This window comes from Triticum aestivum, chromosome 7B (genome assembly GCF_018294505.1).
Source record: "Triticum aestivum cultivar Chinese Spring chromosome 7B, IWGSC CS RefSeq v2.1, whole genome shotgun sequence".
Taxonomy (NCBI): domain Eukaryota; kingdom Viridiplantae; phylum Streptophyta; class Magnoliopsida; order Poales; family Poaceae; genus Triticum; species Triticum aestivum.
The window spans coordinates 689,001,920-689,024,139 of record NC_057813.1 but is presented as its reverse complement, the minus strand read 5'-3'; positions in this window follow the sequence as shown (position 1 = coordinate 689,024,139).

Below are 22,220 nucleotides of genomic sequence, written 5' to 3'. Positions count from 1 at the left end.
AGTTTCATGAATTTTAAACATGTTGCAAACACTAGGCAGCACCAGAAGCTAGGGATGTGACAACTCACCCCCACTAAACAAAAATCTCGTCCCGAGATTCAAGCGTAGGGTAAGGTGAAGGGGGAACGCAAACTAGCACAATCTTCACGATCCAGGGTGCATTTCATCAGCATGTTGAATTGATCACCATCTTTGTCTCGTCGTCTTGTTCTGAGAACTCCAGTTATTATGACAACGAGAGGAGAAGGAGACTCTAGAAGAATGGATCTTCTCGAATATCGAACAACTCAGGATTAACTCACAGAATGAGACATAGTAACATCTCTCGAGCTGTGAGACGAAGCACACCTCTAGCGGAATGGAGTGGAACAGATGACGAGGGTTCACTAGGTAGACAACAATTCCACACCTAAGAGGGTGGTGAGCGGTTGTCAACGTAGCGAGGAGTTAAGTTGACATGACACCATAATGATGCACCTTAGGGAAGGTGACTCAAAGATATATCCCCTTAAGTGGCAAAAAGAATTACCTTTGATTCAGAGATCATTGAAACTCTTTAAACCAGCCTAAGGCAATTCTCGAGCGATCGTTTGGAGGGGGTCGGTAGAATGGCATACTCGGACTTGGATGATGTGGATTACCTTGTTGAAGACAACGTAATGGATGAATTTGCTTATCATCGGAAACGGATGAGACCCATGGTATAATGGCACATTGGCGGTGCAAGCTAGGAACAAAATGCAAATGCTGGGAATGATTCTGGTAACTGGGGAAGAACCCAACAATAGAGAGTGAATTCACTGTTTGAAAAGGTCATAGCATTACCGAGGAAACTGAGAGGAATCCCAGTTAGTGCCGATGATAACTCGTAGCGCTTGTGCGTGCTCTCAAGAACTTGAGCATTTCCATAATCATCAAGGTTCTACCAATATCCGTGTCAAGGATCCTGGTAACACAACTTGCTACCATGATGAATGGTGATGGAGGATGCAGATGCAAAGGGAGATAACACCTTCTCAGATTTCACCTTAGCGAGGCCAAGGGGACGAAATCTGAATGATCGACCGAGAGACATTTAGCACTCCGCTTCTAATGTTCTCCTTGATGTGCTAGTGTAACCCATTCATAGATATGGTTTGATATCTAGAACATCAAGTAAAAGGTCGGACTTCGGGAGCTCAAGAATCCATAAGGAGTAACTTATTGGAGTAAAACCCTACGAAATCCTTAGGGGAGGTGGCCAACTTCTTCAATCAAGATACTACAATAATAGGTCTTCCGGTTGGGTGTGTTGGCCACGACATCCACTTTACCGGTTACCAAGGGATCGATATTATAGTTCTTGGAAAATGTTCCAAACCATCATATCTGCCTGAGATTCAGATCTGGTTGGTGTCAGGATATTCCAGACTCATCGAGTCTAGGAAGAAAAACGAAAGTTTGCAACACAAATCGATGAGATGACGTTGCGAGATTCTCGGGGAATGAACTACGATAGTAAGCTCCAAAACATGAGCTGGTTCTGCTACACACATGTGAACACGCTGTCCCAGACAAGCATGACCACATAGTAGTCTTATAATAAAACACTACCGAGTTCAGGAGGGGGAACCATCAACGAGGGTATCGAAGTCCTTACATAAGTCCGGATTAGCTCTTATGAAGGAACTCCTTCTCCTTGAACAAATCAATCAGTGGCTTGGTGTGCTAGGGATACATATAGATTGAAGGTTGCAAGTCTTCAAACCATAGCATTCTTCGCACATGTGCATGACTGATTTGGAATAATTCCAAAGAAAGCAACATTGACTTTCTCGAATCCACGGCGGCAACTTGCATCAGATGCACATGAATTAAAGGAAGTCACTACCTTCATCCAAACATATGCTTCATGAGCTAGCATGAACAAATGCTTTCAAAAGTTTCCAACACTAGCTTAATGTTCAAAAAAATCATGGAGGAGATAAGGATGTTGTCAATGGGCTCAACAACAATTCATCTAGGTTTCCTTTTAAAAGGAATTCCATAGTTAAGTGAACACGATGATAGCATTGGTCAGACCAAAGATGTAATGGTGTATGCTCGAGGGATCAACCACAAATAAGACAACATTACGAGCATCATTGGTACTGATTTGATTTGACGATAGCCCACACTCAAATCAAAGGATTGATAAGACAATAGGTCCAGCAACTGATCACAGGGACCAATCGATGAAGATATCATCTTTCTTCAACACACACTACACAAGAATATCCCTTTGGAACGAACTAAGTCAGGCAAGCTTTTATCTTCCAACTCTCCAAGTTGTTGTCTAGCTTAACCAACTAGCTCAGGGATATCTAACACCCATTCTTGGAGAGAAGGTGGTTCACAAGAAACCAACTTGATCACGAGCTCAACATAACAATCAGGGAACAACCTGGTAATACTTCCGAGAAGATATTCGGAAAATCACGAACCACCGGTATGTTACTAAGCTCGAGAACAATCTCACTTTTGAGGGCAAGACGATATGATCAAATGAGTGAGGACTTGACAAGATCCTAACTCATCAATCGAAGGGTGCACCGAAATAAGGACTAGGTAGCACGATCAGTCTTAGAAGGATGATTCAAAAACCAACACGCTAAGAATGAAATTATTATCCTTTAACTACCAAGCAACGAGGTTGCTGGGAGTATTGATTTCACACATCACAATTCATTTGTCGGTATTCCGGTTGCATCAACACGAGGGCCGAGGAATGATTAATGATGGTGAGAAGTATCACTACGTCAAAATTCATGAGAGTTGGTGCAGTTCTCATGACAATTCTGACATAAAGGGGGTAATACTCCAAGGTAGAACAGAACCAAAAGCTGGATTGGCATTTGATCTGCGGCATACAACTTCTTTGACTCAATCCTGGATATGGAAGAGGTACTGGAGTTTGTTTCTCCTAGTCATTCCGAACTAGAACGGCTTGACGGACCACAAGAATAACAAGCATCGGTGAACACGAATGCACGACATCAACTTGACTATCAACTGCTGGACAAGGGTCAAATACAACTACAGAGGGAAAACTCAAAAGAACATATGATTTCCTGAGTTGTGGATGCATGGTTTAGCATGTCGAACGAAGTTCAACATATTTCTTCCGGATAACCCATGTAGAAAGGTAGAACTGGCAGAGTCACAATATAGCATGGAGAACTCATCGAGAGCACTCTTGCTGTCATCTTTTGGTTCAGAAGAACTCCTGCCAAGAATGGTTCATGGTATTTGGAAGAACGAAATACCACGGACCTCGAGGACTATCGCAAAGGTTACTAATATCCTAAAGGAACTAGCAACACTATCAACATGAGGTAAGTAGAGTGAATCTCGGGTTCAAAACCCAGGAGTAGAATACCTACTACTACGTAGCATCACGGAATGCTTTCGAGAATAAAGGCCAGAATCATCACACTAGGACACAAATCATGGCTAGACCACTAGATGATCCCCTGAGACACCTAGGGTCATAATAATAATTCCAACATAAATGTCAAGGCAATAGAATACCTCAACTCAACAATTAGTGTGATTGAGCTGGCATAAAGGAACATCAAAACCAGAGGAAAGGATTTTGCAAATGCATCAGACTATTTAGAAACCTGGGATGACTCGTACATCATAACGGCTGTAAATACTCAGAAAAGATTTAAGACATACTACAAAATGGTGGCATAACCACTCAGAAGCACAATATCAAGGTTCCGAGATCAACAATTAACATACGGAAGTAGTAGGAACTGAACTGAGACTTAAATCCAACAATCTTATAAGTCTACTGATTAGTAACACGTGATCCTAATAGAAAGAAGAGATAGCCTAGTTCTTAATCCCCGTAGGAAAGATAAGATGACTCAGATCAGAAGGGCATGAGGTATAAGGAGTAAAAGAGCCTTACGTTCCATCCCACAATCAATTCCCTTATATAACTAAAGGATTTCTAGACTCAACTTCGACCAGTTTGGCTTGGTAATCCTACAGACAGTCAAGCTCTGATACCAACGCTGTCAGGACCCCGACTCAATGCCACATCGATCTAGCATGTAACACCTCATATCACTTTGCGGCCTCACGCACGGTATTCCCACGGGTGTCGCCTTACCTTTGCCCGGGACCGTTTGCGCCTTTTGGCACACGTATATGATAGTGTCGCTAGCATCCATATGATAAGGAGCCCGGGCTGACATGGCTAGTTATAAACCCAAAGTGGCACAGACTTACAGGGACAGGCATCCATGACCCAGCATCGAACGTGTCGGTCATCAGCGAGTGAATCCAGGCTGTAGCACTGGGCTAGCAGGACTCCGGTATTCATCGCGTGACATTTCCCCGAAGGGACAGACACAGGAACGAAGAAGGACACATGCCGGCCAGCCTAAGTGTTCCGGAGCAGTAGCAAGCTACCATGGCTCGGTGGAAACACTAGGAGACATTTCCCGGTAAGAGAGGCTACTAAAGATAAACAACTAGATAGTCAGATCCCACACATACCAAGCATTTCAATAACATACACACAATATGCTCGATATGTGCAAACACAACATGGCATCACAACATGACTCTATGACTCAAGTATTCATCCAATAGGCTCCGAGGAGCGAGATATTACAAACATTAGTCTCATGACCCAACATTCAGAGCATACAAATAAAAGCACAAGCGGAAGCTATCATGTCTGAGTACAGACATCTATAAATGAAAAAGGCTGAGAAGCCTGACTATCTACCAGATCCTGCCGAGGCACAAGATCGTAGCTGAGGTAACAAGCTAAACGTCGAAGTCCACGCGGAACTACTAGCGAGACCGAAGTCTCTCTGCAAAAAAATAAATAGGCAAACGTGAGTACAAATGTACCCAGCAAGACTTACATCAGAACTATCTACATATGTATCATTATCAACAAAGGGGATGGTGGGGTTTAACTGCAGCAAGCCAGCTTTGACTCAGTGGCTATCCTGAACTACGACTGCAAGTAACTCTTTTGAGGTGGCGCACACGAGTCCACATATTCACCATATCAATACACCACTATGGATCCGCTCCCGTCTCCCTACGAGAACGCCATCCATAGCACTCACGCTTATCTTGCGTATTTTAGAGTATCCACATTCACTTGTCTATGAACTGATATAAGCAACCCAGAAGTCCTTTTCCGCGGACATGGCTATTCGAATAGATGATGATAACCCTGCAGGGGTGTACTTCTTCACACACGCTCTCACCACTTACCGCCGTTTACACGACATGTACTCGGCAACCTTCAAGCGGAAGCCCAACGTGGGTGTCGGCCACAGCCTACCTAAACACTCGAGTCTCTAGTCCAGGTTTATCGCCTATTCGGGTTCCATCCATGAGGAGATCCGGCCGGAGTTTCGCTCAAAGCCCCAAACGATGTGAACAGGGTTCTGTGACACCAAACGAGCGCCCGGTATACCCGGCCACGTGCCTACCGCATCATAGCCCACCCCTCCGGTCAGCGCTGCTCACGGCCTCCAGCATACTACAAACACCAGAAACTACTTGCAACTCCTGGACAGAGGACAAGGATGATCAAGAAGCCGAGAGGGTCCATTGGTTTCGGGCCCAATGCGTGGTAGTAGCTGAATCATGGATCACAAACACAGAACTCAGTTCATGAGGACGGCTGCAATGAGACAACCCACCATGTACTCCTACATGGCCTCTCACCGCTACCTTTACCAAATCGTGTTCACACGCTTAGCTCACACACCGTAGGACATGTTCACACACCTCTGATTCATCCCGGATGAATCAGACCTGACTCGACTCTAAGCAGTAGCAGGCATGACAAACAAGCATGAATGAGTAGGCACAACAGGGCTCAAACAACTCCTACTCATGCTAGTGGGTTTCATCTATTTACTGTGGCAATGACAGGTCATGCAAAGGATAAAGGGGTTCAGCTACCGCAGCAGGTAACAGATGAATCGTTGTTGTCCTAATGCAGTAAAAGAGAGCAGGAGCGAGAGAGTGGGATTGTATCGGAATGAACAAGGGGGTTTTGCTTGCCTGGCACTTCTGAAGATAACATTGAGTCTTCATCAGTGTCAACGATCACATCGTCGGTACAACATCTACCGAGGGAGAACAACACCGGCAAACACAGAAGAAACACGATCAATGCAATGCACAATATGATGCATGCTCATGATATGGCAATATGAATGTGTTTTGAGCTAATGCAACTAGCAACAGATTAAATGAAGTTGGTTTGAATATAAGATTCAAATTCAAACTCCATATGTGATTATTCAGATGCCATTTATATGATTTGTGCTAAACAGCACCTATAAGTTGTTCTAACATGCATGAAAATAGTACATATGGATTCCTTGAATTTTTCTGATAATTTTTCATATATAAATTATTTGATTTGGAGTTACGGTTGAATTTCTATGAATTTTTGAAGTTTAGGGCATTTTCTGAAATTTCCTGAATATTAATAATTCCATTAATTCATTAATGCGTCAGCCTGATGTCAGTGTGACGTCAGCAGGTCAACAGGGGCTGCTGCTGGTCAAACCTGACCAGTGGGGCCCACTGGTCAGTGACTCAGGTCTGGATTGAGTGAATGACAGGTGGGACCGGTCAACGATGACTGGGCCAGAGTCAAAGCTGACACGTGGGGTCCACGGCACTAACACTAATTTAACAGAATAATTATATTAACCTAATTAAGTGCAGGGGCTCACACGGCAGTGGCTCTGGGGGTGTTTAGCGGGGTTATTAGCACTAATTAACCGGCGGCACGTCAGCAGGTGACGCCGGCGACCACAAAAGCGGCGGGAACTCGCCGGAGTTGGTCGGGGCGGCGCTACAGGCTGCGGTTGGGCACCCTGAGGGCACCAGGAGGGAGCCCGTGCTCCCGCACGTCTAGGGGCGCATGCAGCTGGGCACAGGGAGGCCGGGGTCGACGACGGCGACCAGAACGGCGGCGGCCGGAGCTACGGGTGGCCACGGGTTAGCTGCTGCGGGATGCAAACGGGAGGGCGCTTGCACTAGGAATGCTCTAGGAACGCTGCGAACGCGTTAGGCTCGCCGGGGTGACCAAATGGTCACCGGAGCTACTCGACGACGAGCTCGGGCGGCGGCGTGCTACGGGCATCTATGAAATGGCGGCTACGGCGAGCGGCAAGCCACGGGGTTAGGGGCAAAACGTACAGGAGCTCACGGTGGTTCGGATGAGGTAGATGACGAGCTCGGGGAGGCGGAGACGACGGCGAATCGGCGGTGAAGATCCTCGGCGGCCGGCGATGGGGAGGACGGCGTGGGCGGCGATGCAGGGCTACCGGAGGGCCGTGGATCGGTGGGGAGGAAGAGGGGGTCGAGGCGGAGCCTTTGAGCGCATCGGCGAGGCTAGGGGGTGGCGGTGGCCGCGAGGGAGCTCGTCGGTGGCGGCGGCTCCGTTCGGGCGAGTGAGAGAGAGAGGAAGCAGAGGAGGGGGGGAAGAGTTCGGGAGAGTGAGGGAGTTCCAGGGGGGTGGCGTGGCACGCATGGAGGCGTCCGGGGTGTCGAGGTGGAGTGGCAAGTAGGAGGTGGCCGGGGCGTGCGCCGGCGTGCGTCGGCCACGCGCCTGTGCCTACTGGCGCGAGGAGGAAGGCGACAGGGGGGGAAGTGGAGATGGGCTGGGCCGTGCTGGGCCAGGTAAGTGGCGCCAGGTAAGATCTTCTGCTCTCTCTCTCTCTTTTTTCTATTTAATTCTGTTTTCTATTTTCTGTAGTTTGATTTGATTTGATTTAAAATATCAAATCATTTTATAAAATCCTGGAAACAATTATTGGTGCTTTCTGAATTATTTCAGTGACCCTTAACAATTTCCAACATTTATTTGAACATTTAAATTATTTATTGTATTTAAATGCCCAAGGTCAAATACAATAGGATTTAATTCAAAAATCCAGAATGGCCTAGAAATATGTGCATCATCGATGGCAGGGGTTTTCACCTTTAACAAAAATAATGAACTTTTCTAAGGGGCATTCTGGCTTTATTGAAAATATTTTTATTTTGATCCTAATTGCATTTTATTTAGTGCTAGGGTTTGTCATCCCCATTTCAAGTTTCATGAATTTTAAACATGATGCAAACACTAGGCAGCACCAGAAGCTAGGGATGTGACATGTACTCATCGAGCATTGTTCGAGCCATCTCAATGAGGGTTTTGTTCTTGCGCTCTACAATGCCATTTTTCTGAGGTGTGTATGGAGCAGAAAACTCACGAGTGATTCCCATTGTATCCATATAAAGATCAAGCCCGGTGTTCTTGAACTCAGTGCCGTTATCACTTCTAATATGCTTGATCTTGATGCAATAATTGTTCATGGCTCGATTGGCGAAGCGTCTGAAGACATCTTGCACTTCAGTCTTGTAGAGAATTATGTGCACCCATGTATATCTTGAGTAGTCATCAACAATGACGAAGCCATAGAGACAAGCTGTTGTTGTGAGGGTAGAGTAGTGAGTAGGGCCAAATAAGTCCCTATGTAACAGCTCGAAGGGTTGAGATGTCATCATGATTGTCTTTGAGGGGTGCTTTGCCCTAGTCATTTTTCCATCTTCGCAGGCACCACACAAATGATCCTTCTTGAACTTGACACCCTCAATGCCTATGACATGCTTCGTCTTGACGAGTGTGTGTAAGTTTCTCATGCCAGCATGCCCCAGCCTCCGATGCCAGAGCCAGCATTCTGAAGCTTTTGCAAGAAGACATACGGCAAGCTATGGACCTGCTGAGAAATCTACCATGTATAGATCATCTTTCCGATACTCTTCAAAGACTAGAGACTTGTCAGATTCCATTAGTACAAGGCAACGATATTTTCCGAATAGCACAATCATGTTCAAGTCACAAAGCATTGAGACAGACATTAAGTTGAACCCAAGGGATTCAACAAGCATCACTTTATCCATGTGTTGATCCTTTGAGATTGCAACTCTACCTAGACCCAATACCTTGATTTTAGCAGTGTCAGCAAATGTGATGTGACTCTTGTATGATGGACGTAAGGTTGAGTCCATGAGATGACTTCGATCACCAGTCATGTGATTAAGGCATCCGCTGTCCATAATCCATTCTGAAGCATGAGGTGTCATACCCTACAGTGCGGTTAGGAGGATAGGCTTCACAAAGTGTGTTGTGAAGCATAAGCATTTGACGCACACAATGATTATCACAGCTTAGATCAAGGTTAAGACTCATAGTATGACTGGTAAGCGATTCGCATGTGAAATACATAGTAAGACCATTTTATCATGCATCCCTTAATGTGATTTAGGTCCCCAGCAATAGTATCAGACGCCTTTGATAGTAGGCTGGAGACCTTATTCTACAAAAGAAGGTTAATTCTTCTTCACCACCCACATCTTCAGGGGTGGCTTAGAAGCAATGAGTCTAAGGGCAACATCTGAGAACTTCGGCTTTGGAGCCCTAGCAAATAGCCTTGCAGGAGATGAATGATACTCATATGAATAAGCAGAAAAGTTCTTAGTTCTATGAACATAGCGGTTTGAAGACACGCGCTCATATTAATAAGTTTGAGTACGATTTCCCTGCAAAACATTGGCGTTAGGGTGACTCAGGTGAGTCATGTATCTGTATGAAGCCTTTGGACCATATGACACCTTAGGTCTGGGGTTTGTCTTCTTCCATGGTGGTGTCATGACCACATTCACAGGAAGATTCTCAAGACAGATTTTGGGAACCCAGATCTTCTTCATAGGTGGTCCATTCCTGCAGTTGGTACCAATATACCTGGCAAACACTTCACCATTCTGATTTTTGAACAGTTTATAGTTTGCACCAAAGGATTCATCAATGATAATAGGATTAGCACAGGTAAAGCCAGATAAGGTGGATGGATCCACTGAAGGTTCCTTTGCAGCAACCCATGTGGTTTGGGGATACTGCTCAGGCTTCAAGTAGGAACCATCAACATTCATTTTCCTCTCGAACCCAACACCCTCTTTCCTAGGGTTTCGGTTCAGAATCTGCTTTTTGAGGATATCACAAAGTGTCTGATGTCCTTTCAGACTTTTATACATCCCTGTTTCAAGCAATGTCTTCAACCTAGCATTTTCATCAGCAATAGTAGTGGTATCCTCATCAGAGGGGTTAGTTACCACATCAGTAGTTGAAGACAAAGCAACAGTAGCAGCAGTGGAACATTCAGCAACAGAGGTAGCATTATCACGCTCAATGCATTTTAGACATGGTGGTTCAAATCCTTCTTGAGCGGAACTGATCTGTTGAGCGCGAAGTGACTCATTCTCCTTTTGAAGATCTTCATGAGCCGCTTTCAATTTCTCAAACTCTTGCTTCCTTTGAAGATAATCATGGGAGAGCTTTTCATAAGTGGTTGCGAGCGTCTCATGAAGACTTTCAAGTTCTTGGTAGTTAGCATGAAGATTTTTTATGTCTTCAACTAAGGACTGTGAACGTGTCATTTCCGCATCCAACAGGTCATCGCTTTTGTCTAACAGTTTTTCTAGTATGTTCCATAGCTTTTTGTTGTTCAGTTGCAATTTTAGCAAGTGTTTTGTAGCTGGGTTTGGATTCACAATCAGAGTCATCTTCACTTGATGTTTAAAAGTAAGCATCACGTGATTTTACCTTGGCACCACATGCCATGAAGCAGTAGATGGGAGCAAGATCATCCTTGTCATTAGCCACAGTGTTGGTGTGGAAGTCATTGTCTTCAGTGTTGAAGATGGACTTGGAAACATAGGCTGTGGCTAGAGCCAGACTTGCAACGCTAGCGTCGGACTCCTCTTCAGACTCCACCTCCGCCTCCTCAGAAGCAGACTCCTCCTCTGAATCCATTTCCTTGCCAACAAAAGCACGAGCCTTGCTAGATGAGCTCTTCTTATGAGATGAAGACCTTGATGAGGACTTGGAAGAAGACTTTGAAGATTTCTTCTTCTTCTTGTCATCAGAATCATATCCATTGCTCTTCTTCTTCTTCTTCTCATTGTCCCACTGTGGACACTCAGAGATATAGTGCCCAGGTTTCTTGCACTTGTCACATGTTCTCTTCTTGTTGTCGGGAGTGGAAGCTTCATCATTTCTTGAGCTAGATCATGAAGACTTTCTGAAGCCCTTCTTCTTGGTGAACTTCTGGAACTTCTTCACAAGCATAGCAAGTTCCTTTCCAATATCTTCAGGATCATCAGAACCGCAGTCAGATTCTTCTTCAGATGAGGAAACAACTTTTGCCCTCAAAGCACGAGTTCGGCGGTAGTTGGGACCATAGATATCTGTTTTCTCAGAAAGCTGGAACTCATGTGTGTTAAGCCTCTCAAGTATATCAGACGGATCGAGTGTCTTGAAGTCAGGTCGTTCTTGTATCATGAGGGAAAGGGTGTCAAAGGAGCTATCAAGTGATCTCAGTAGTGTCTTGACGATTTCATGCTTGGTAATCTCAGTGGAGCCGAGAGCGTGAAGCTCATTTGTGATGTCGGCGAGGCGATCAAAAGTGAGCTGGACATTTTCATTGTCGTTTCTCTTGAAGTGGTTGAAGAGGTTGCGAAGAACACTGATCCTTTGATCTCTCTGAGTTGAGACACCTTCGTTGACCTTGGATAGCCAGTCCCAGACTAGCTTTGACGTTTCCAGAGCACTCACACGGCCATACTGTCCTTTGGTCAGATGACCACAGATGATGTTCTTTGCAGTCGAGTCCAGTTGAATGAACTTCTTGTCATCAGTAGGGGTGACACCTTCACCAGTTTTGGGAACGCCGTTCTTGACGACATACAATAGGTCGGCATCAATGGCTTCAAGATGCATGTGCATCTTGTTCTTCCAGTAGGGATATTCAGTTCCATCGAACACGGGGCAAGCAGCGGAGACTTTGATTATCCCTACAGTCGACATAGCTAAACTCCAGGTGGTTAAACCACATCACACAGAACAAGGGAGTACCTTGCTCTGATACCAATTGAAAGTGCTAGTTATCGACTAGAGGGGGGGTGAATAGGCGATTTTTATCAAAGTCTTCAAAACATGGAAGTTTCGAAGACAAACAATAGAAATGACCTAATTGATATGCAGCGGAAGATAAACTACAACAAGCAAACCATAGTCAAGTATGAAATAATGTGAAAGTACAAAGACTAATAGCAGCTTGGTAGTAAGGATCAGGATGGAAGATAGTATGAAGCCAACCAACGATAGTAGTCAAGCAATGAAGTCAAACAGGTACGACAAGTAGGCAATGACTTCACGAAGACAAACTCAAAGTAAAGGGAGGGAGAGGATAGAACCAGTCACTTGTTGAAGACACATGATTTGTTGCACCAGTTCCAGTTGCTGTGACAACTGTGTGTCTGGTTAGGGAGGCTGAGATTCAACTCAAAAGACCACGTCTTCACCTTATTCCCCTTGATCTAAGGACACACAGTCCTCGCCCAATCACTCTGGTAAGTCTTCAAGGTAGACTTCCGAACCTTCACAGACTTCATTCACCAGCGATCCACAATGACTCTTGGATGCTCAGAACGCGACGCCTAACCGGCTGGAGGATACACAGTCCTCAAGTGTAATAAGTCTTCAGGTCACTCAGACAGAAAGACTTCAATGATGCCTAACACTCTTTGGCTCTGGTTGTTTGGGCTTTGTCCTCGCAAGGATTTCTCTCTCTCAAAGGCTTCGAGGTGGGTTGCTCTTAAATGACAAAAGCCGTGAACTAACTCTGAGCAGCCACCAATTTATAGTGTAGGGTGTGGGCTATTTATAGCCACAAGGAAACCCGACCTGATATGTCCGAAATGACCCTGGGTCACTAAGGAACTGACACGTGTTCCAATGGTCAGATTTCAAACACACATGGCAACTTTACTTGGGCTACAAGTCAAGCTGACTCATCTAGCTCTGGATAAGATTTGCTCTCATTGTCTTCGCTTGAAGACATAGGATTTGGGTTGAGCATCACTTCAGTCATTCTGACTTTGTTCACTTGGACCCCACTTAACAGTACGGTGGTTCATATGACTCAACAAAGAAGAAAAGGAAACAATGAAATAGCACAGTCTTCACGCTCCATAGTCTTCACTCAATGTCTTCTCATGTCATAGTCTTCAATATGAATATCTTCACATGCCACCATTGTCGTCAATGTCTTCATACATTTCTAGGGGTCATCTCCGGTAGGTAAACCGAATCAATAAGGGACACTACCTGCGTTATCCTGCAATTCTCACAAACGCATTAGTCCCTCAACCAACTTTGTTGTCAATACTCCAAAACCAAATAGGGGTGGCACTAGATGCACTTACAATCAAAAGAGAGTAGAGGGGGAGAAACATCATAAGATCCAACTACAATAGCAAAGCTCGGGATACATCAAGATCGTGCCATAGAGGGAACACGAGAGAGAACACGAGAGAGAGAGAGATCAAACACATAGCTACTGGTACATACCCTCAGCCTCGAGGGTGAACTACTCCCTCCTCGTCATGGAGAGCGCCGGGATGATGAAGATGGCCACCGGTGAAGGATGCCGGGAAGGGCTCCCGAGAGGTTTTTGGTGGCTAGGCTTGCGGCGGCGGAACTCCCAATCTATATTCTCCGTGGATGTTTTTAGGGTACGTAGGTATATATGGGTGCAAGGTGTACGTCGGTGGAGCTTCGAGGGTCCCACGAGGCAGGGGGGCGCGCCCTAGGGGGTAGGCGCACCCCCACCCTTGTGGCTAGCTCCCGTATCTTCTGACGTAGAGTCCACGGCTATCCGGTGGGTTTCCTTCCAAAAATAACTTCTCCAGTTGATTTCGTTCCGTTTTGACTCCATCTGATATTCCTTTTCCTCGAAACACTGAAATAGGCATAAAACAGCAAATCTGGGCTGGGCCTCCGGTTAATAGGTTAGTCCCAAAAAATAATATAAAAGTGGATAATAAAGCCCATAATCATTCAAAACAGATAATAATATAGCATGAATGCTTCATAAATTATAGATACGTTGGAGACGTATCAATCAGCTGACTCCAGGAGGCCCGTCAGCGTGTTCGGCCGGACACCGGACTCTCCCAGACCCTTTCCATTGTCCGCCACAGGAGCCGAACGCGCTGGGCTCGGGGCGGCCGAAGTTTGAGCTTTCGGCCCCATTGGATCCGAACTCTTCCTGACGATACCTCAGGGTCGCTCGCCTCATGGGGAGGAGAGGTAGGTGGGGTTTCACTCTCCATCATCTCCAAAAGAAGATCCCCTGAAGACGAACCCTGTTGAGATGAACTGCTGGCCGGGCTAAAAAAAACAGGTCCCGGTTATTACTCTCAGAGGAAAAAGTAATAAGATCCTGGCTAAATTAAACTTACAGCTCGGTGGAAGGCTGGCCCGTTCGCGGGCAGTGTGCGGTGAGGACGCCCTTCGGGGCAGGGCCCCTTGGCGAAGTTCCTTTCCCTTGTTTAGACACCCCCATCTCCAAATCTTCGGAGGCGGCCCTCTTCTTTCTGCGGGGGGAGAAACCTCAGAATCGCCTCCCCGATTCTCCTCCTCCGTGGAGGCGCTCATTCCCCTGGTTTGGATGTGCAATGTGTGAGGCCCACTCTTGGCCTCCCCGCTCTCCCCTTCAGCTCTCTCTGGTGGCACCCGACTTAGTGTCCGTTCAAGGATCCTGGCCATTGCCGGGACAGGCGAACCTTCGGGAAGAGGGGCCGGACACCTGATCCTCTCCGCCTTACTAAGCCAATCCTGGTTGCGGACAATGTTCAGATCAATGCTGTGACAAATATAAGCAAGGTGTTCGGTTATAGGGTTACTTACTTGGGTATCGAGGCGATTGCAGCTCGGGCCCGCATCCTCGGTGGTGTTCGGACACCTTATTCGTGGTCCGAAGAACAACTTATACATCCGTTCGGGTGTCACGCCGAGGAAGTGCTGAATGGTCTGCGGACCTTCTGGATTGAATTCCCACATCTGGAGAGGCTGGCGTTTGCACGGCAGGATCTGCCGGACTAGCATTACTTGGATTATTGTGACGATACTAATGTCCCTCTCGAGGAGCTCCCGAATGCGGCTTTGTAGCATTGGTACATCGTTCACAGGCACCCAGTTTAGTCCCACGTTGGCCCATGATGCCAGTTGGGGTGGATGGCCCGAGCGGAAGGCAGGCGTGGCCGCCCACTTTGAGCCTCGGGGAGCTGTGACATAGAACTACCTCTGTTGCCATAAATCAGATACCTCCGGGAAGGAGCCTTCGGGCCACGGGGCATCAGTGTTCCTGATTATATGGCACCTCCACACTCTGCGTGTCGCTCCTCAATTATCTTCGGCTTCACATTGAAAGTCTTGAGCCATAGGCCGAAGTGGGGGCAATGTGAAGGAAGGCTTCACACACAACGATAAATGACGAGATATGGAGGATGGAATCCGGAGCTAGATCATGTAAATCTAGCCCGTAGTAGTGCATGAGCCCACTCACGAAGGGATCAAGTATAAGACCTAAGCCCCGGAGGAAGTGGGAGACAAATACGATGCTCTCGTCGAGCTCGGGAGTGGGGATAACCTATTCGGGAGCAGGAAGCATGTGCTTGACATCGGTGGTCAAATACCCAGCCTCCCTAAGCCTCGCAATATCCTCCTCTGTGACAGAGGAAGCCACCCATCGGCCTTGATGGCCAGATCTGGACATGATCGAAGATCCGAGGTGCTTAAGCTCGGGCTTTAAGTGTAGGGACTCAGGGTGCGAGATGTGTGGGCGTGGAGATAGACGGATAGGCCTCGGTTCCTTTAGAAAGGGGGAAGAATATCAAGCGTCCCCGAATATGGTCGTTCGGGACTTGCCTAAAAACACGGGTGAGGGAGTCCTGGATTAGGGGGTGTCCGGCTGGCCGGACTAAGACCTTTGGCCGGACTCCCGAACTATGAAGATACAAGATTGAAGACTCCGTCCCGTGTCCGGATGGGACTTTCCTTGGCGTGGAAGGCAAGCTTGGCGATACGATATGAAGATCTCCTCCCATTGTAACCGACTCTGTGTAACCCTAGACCTCTCCGGTGTCTATATAAACCGGAGAGTTTTAGTCCGTAGGACGGACAACAATCATACCATAGGCTAGCCTCTAGGGTTTAGCCACTCCGATCTCGTGGTAGATCTACTCTTGTACTACCCATATCATCAATACTAATCAAGCAGGAGTAGGGTTTTACGTCCATCGACAGGGCCCGAATGTCACGACCGGTTTTTCAATAAAATGCTTATTGAGAAAACTGATCTTTTGGTCCCAGTATAGGAAAAGTCATCCTCACTGGTATACAAATACTTGATAAACAGAGGACCTGTAGCATTAAATATTTTACAGGGTTGAGCTGAGGCTGCTCAACAATTTATTACAAACTCGCCAATATCTTACATAAGGGCGGTTATGACACAGGGGTGTGGTGACATGCTACTAGCTCGAGATAAAAAGTGGTTGTGGATAACTTGACTCCTAACTGGCAGCTCATCGAGCGTTGATGTGAGGCTCGATGGGTTTATTCTGGGGTGGTGGAAGCGGATATGATACAATGACCAAAGCAGGATCGCACGGGACTGACTGGGACTCCTCTAGGCGTCGGACTAGCTATTGAACTCTTCATCCACGAGATCGCCTTCATCAACTTCTGGCCAAATCAACAAGCCAGGTGAGTACTTTGAAAGTACTCGCAAGACAGTTCGGACAAAAGATATAACAAATGTATGCATGAATGCGTCATGAGCAAAGTTAATGATGCTCGATCCAATAACGATATACTTGCACGACTTGATAAGTAAAAATAATAATTGAAAACCGATCGGGTGTCTGGAGCGACGCCTCGAAAGGTAAACAAATACAACTCATGCCGCAGTCGGGCGTCTAAGCGACACCACATAAAGGGCTTATAAAAGAAATGCCACAGTCGGGCGTCTAAGCGACACCACATAAAGGGCTTATAAAAGAAATGCCACAGTCGTACGTCTGAGCGACATCGTAGAAAGGGCTTGAAAAAGAAATGCCACAGTCGGGCGTCTAAGCGACACCACATAAAGGGCTTATAAAAGAAATGCCACAGTCGGGCGTGTAAGCGACACCACATAAAGGGCTTATAAAAGAAATGCCACAGTCGGACGTCTGAGCGACATCGCAGAAAGGGCTTAAAAAAGAAATGCCACAGTCGGACATCCGAGCGATATCGCAGAAAGGGCTTGAAAAAGAAATGCCACAGTCGGACGTCTGAGCGACATCGCAGACCGGGCTTATCTCAAATGTAAATAACAATTATGCCACAGTCGGACGTCTGCGCGACATCACAGAAAGGGCTTATAACAAAAGTAAATAACAAGTTAGCCCATCCACAGGAATAAACAATTAACTGGTTTTAACACATATGTAATCCACCGGGTTTTGTCACCGAGACTGATATCTGACAAGATAAGATCCTGGCGTCGGTGGCACCCTGATCATAACCATGCCATGAAACTCCTAAACGCAAACATGCAACAAACACTTCATCATATCAAGAGTTCAAACATGCTTGCCTGGTTCGGAGTAGTCGGAGTCTAACTGGGTGAAGTTTGCGGCTCCGTCACCTCCTCCGATATCTACGGTATAAGAAAATATGAACGTAACGTAAATACCGCGAGGTGCACAAAAGTACTCCAAATAAATTCTCAAATAAATCTGATAGAAAACTAGACAAAATTCTAAAGAGAACAGAAAAAGAATCAAACAAAAATACTTTTCTGTTTAAAAGAAATAAGAGTTTTGGTTCAGGGACCTTTCTGTAATGAAACAGAAAACTCCCGTGGGGTTCAGCAGAAAAATCCAGAAAACGGTTCGTTTAAAAGAAAAGACTGAGAGGCTGATAGGCGGGCTCCACCCGTCAGGTTTGAATATTCAAACGAGGGAAATAGGGCGCGACGGCGCCTGAGAGATGTGGTGGTCGCCGACGGCGATCCATGGCGGGGCAGGGGGATTGGGTGGTACCTCCATGTTCAGCATGTCCTTCCGCGTCTGTGGGTGGTGGTGGTGGTCACCGGCGAGCACTGTGTCGACGGCGGCCCTTTCTCCGGCGGATGGTGGTTCGGGTCGTCGTGGGCCTCGTCGGAGAGAGCTGCGGGGGTCAAATTGGAGTGGGGGTTAGCCTTCTAGAGGTGGTACGAGGCTACGGGCAAGAGTAGGGCGGTGGAGGAGTTCTCACCGAAGAGAACGTTGCCGGGCCCGAGGCGGACGGAGGTGGCCGAAGTCGAGGAAGAAGGGCCCCTCGAGGCTCTTCCAGTGGCTAGGCGGGGTCTGGTGAGGTGGTGGAGTTGTGCGGGGGCGAGAACAAGCTCGGGGGTGCTATTTATAGCCAGCCCGAGGCGGTTGCCGTGAACGGATAAGTCCGGCGAGCGATTACGGCGACGCTCTGGCTGGACGGTTGGATTAGGGGCTTGATCATCGACTAGACGAAGCACTGGTGCCATCCCAGTTTCAAACTCAGCAAGGAAGGGGTGGTTACGACCTTTCCTCGACAGAACGACCGCATGGCACGTTGGCGGCAGAGAACGCGCTCTACGCGTGCCAGGCCACGGCGACGGTGCTGCATGGGTGCGCTGGCAAGGAGATGGCCACACGGAGCTCTCAGGAGGTTTGGGCGGTGCCGAACGGCGTTATGCCACAGGGTGCCCCCCTTGTCGGCCATTACGGTGGTTCTGCCGCCGCAAGACACGCCGGCGCAGGCAGGCCAGGGTGCCACCGATGCCAGGAACGAGCCAAGCGCGCGTGTGGTGCTCCGGACAAGGAGGAGGGGCTGTGAGCAACGTGCCAAGTGCACGGTTTACATGTGACTGAAACTCTGACGAAGAAATGACACTGAATTCTGAATTTTACTGAATATGAACAGTAACAGTGCATGCCAGGTGTTCGAAATAATGATTTTGGCATGTGGGGATTTTTCCTTGAGCTGGTTTTTGGTGGAGTGGTCTCTCATTGCAGCTAGGGGTTGCCTGAATTTTGGTGGAATTTTTGGAGAAGTGGAAATAGGAATTCCACCAAATTTGACAAATCTGGTCCAAACTTGTAGAGGGTGGAGTTTGAAAATCTTGAAAAGAAGAAGAGTGGATCATGATGGTTCTAGGTTGTGGGTGCAAAGGACTATCCAGAGGAGTTGAATTGAGATCAAAAATCAAAGGCATTAAGGTACTTGCTTTGCAAATTACCTAGGCTCAAAATAAAGGATAGAATTGTTTTTGGGAAAGAAACAAATGAGATAAAATCCAAAAATGGATTTTATTAGTTTGGACAGAAACTTTGGGTTGCCCCAAAGTGGAAGGAGGGGTTTTGGGAAAATTTTACCATAGGAGACATGGTAAAAAAAATCAAGAAAGAATCAAAACCAAAGACAAGCCAAAAACCAAAAAGGTTTCCTTTTTGAAAACAAAATCCACAAAAATTTTGGAGTGTCACACCGAACCTGGGTAAAAACATCGTGTCCCTTGTCTCCTGTTACCATCCGCCTAGACGCACAGTTCGGGACCCCCTACCAGAGATCCGCCGGTTTTGACACCGACATTGGTGCTTTCATTGAGAGTTCCGCTGTGTCGTCACCACCAGGAAGGATGCCGCATCCCGTCTTTAAAGACGGCGTCGTTGCTAAAGGAGCTTTGGTTGTCGGCCAAACTCTCCGGCTAGGCAGGTTTTTGACGACCGCCTGTCCGGCCGCCGCGCCGACGATGACCTCTCGGGCCATCGAAAGCAATCTTCACATCAGCTCGGAGCTTGCCGAGCAGTTAGATCCGATAGAGCTCCTCTGCTTGAACGAGCTCTTGGATCACATCGCAGCCCTGGGAGTCACTACTGATTACGACCAGATTGGGCTTAAACCCGATCAGAGAGAGATTGACTCTCCCCAGATCACCCATCACGTCGAAGTGGTGGAAGAACAACACAGCGAGTCTTCGCCCGCCCTAAGGACCAGATGTGTCCGGATCCCCGATCTCTCCAAGCCGGACACCCGCGGAGGGGAGGACGTCGCCCAAACCCTGAACCTAGAGTCAGGAAGCAGGCCCGATTCATTGAATAATATCCAAGAAAGCAAGCTTCCGAATTCGGAAACCGCTGGGCCCCTGAATCTTACATCGGGCAGGGTTCCCGGTTTAACTCCACCCGCCCACCCAACTATACGGGATTTATCCCTAATACGGCAAGAGCCCGGAGAAACAGTACACCACTACTGGGCCAGATTCCTCCTGGTTATGAACATGATAAAGGACTGCCACGAGAAAGAAGCAATTTCACTCTTCTGTAACAACTGCACGGACATCGGAATCCTCAACGCAATAAGTCGCCGCGAAATTACACGATTCGCCGACTTGACATCCATAGTACGAAAGTACTGTGCGACTGAAAGCGTTCGGAAAACCGAAGATAAATTCTGGGACAATCCGGCCCCGAATACAACACCAGTCCAAAGTAAAAGGGCGTATTATCGCCAGACATCCAAGCCAAACATCAAAAAACAAAAACCCTCTACAAGGTACGGGGGCGTACTGGAAGGATGGCTCAATGGACCCTGTAAAATTCATAATTTAGGGGAAGCAACACCAAAGCACAGCCTTAGAGCATGTTGGATATTACGGTAGGTGGCCCGAAGTGGCGAGGAGCTTTTAACTCCACCACTCGAAGAATACCTCCCCAGTACGGTGTCGACAGTCTTTGAGACCTTCACATCAAACAATGCAAGAAAACGGACGCTCTGCAACCATGCCGAAGTCTACCAAGTAGCAACAATAAATCCATGGAGTGACACGGCTATCACATTTAATGCCAGTGACGAACCTAAATTCCGGACAGTCCGAGCACCAGCCGCATTGGTCCTCAGTCCGATAGTGGATGGGTTCCGACTTACAAAGGTACTCATGGACGGTGGCAGTGAACTCAACCTCATCTACGAGGAAACCCTGTGAAAAATGGAAATTGACTGGAGCCGCATCGAGCGAAGCAACACAACTTTCAGGGGAATAATTCCAAGTCGGGAAGCATGCTGTTCAGGAAAAATCACACTGGATGTGGTGTTCGGCACGCCGGATAATTACAGATCTGAGGAAGTCACGTTTCAAGTGGCCCCGTTCAACAGCGGATACCATGCTCTGCTAGGGTGAGAAGCATCTACAATTTTCCAAGCCTTACCCCATTACGGGTACATGAAGCTCAAAATGCCCGGACCCAACGGAATCATCACTCTCGCAAGTGATCCAGACATAGCGCTCCGCGCTGAAAACAAGACAGCCGCACTGGCCCTGGAGGCATTATCCGAGGCCCTAGCGGCCGAGGAATTAACGACGTTGCGCTCTACGGTGGACAGGGATGACGTGATACTAGACAAGAGATCCAAATCCACCTCTTTTAAACCAGCGGACGAAATAGTCAAATTCCAAGTCCATCCAACGGACCCGACGAAAACGGCCTCCATCTTGGCACAACTAAAACCCGATGTAGACGCTGCACTCAGAGACTTCCTGCGTGAAAATTGAGACATTTTTGCCTGGCACCCCTCAGATATGCCAAGAATCCCAGCAGGCTGGCTGAGCACAGCCTGAACATCCTAAAAGGGTTTAAACCCGTCAAGCAGACTCTATGGCGTTCTACCGAACCCAAGAGACAAGCCATGGGACACTACTAGGGAAAAGCCTATACACAGAAAGTTACTAGTAGCGAGGGTTTTTAACCCTCGTTACTGCTACTTACCAGTAGCGCAGGTTTTTAAACCTCGCTACTACTAACTGGATAGCAGTAGCGTGGGTTTTTAACCCTCGCTACTACTAAGAGGTCTCTACCGTGCCCCCCGGGACATGCCATAGTAGTAGCTCGGTTTTTTAAAACCGCGCTACTACTAAGTTTGATAGCAGTAGCGTTGGTTTTTAGCCCTCGCTACTACTAAGTGGTGCCATAGTAGTAGCAAGGGGCTAAAAAACCGCGCTACTACTAAAGGTCCCATCGCCTTTTCAGTTTTATAAAAAATAAAAGAAAATGATGAAAATGTCAAAAAATAAAAGAAAATAAGTTTCCCATGTGATATGTGGTCTAGTTGTTGGGAAAATTTGCAAATATGAATTTTGACTTTATTTGCAAAATCTCTCGAGAATTTGTAAAAATGGGCATAACTTTTGCATACTAACTCGGATGAAAAAGTTTTTTATATGAAAACTCATCTACTCGGAACCCCG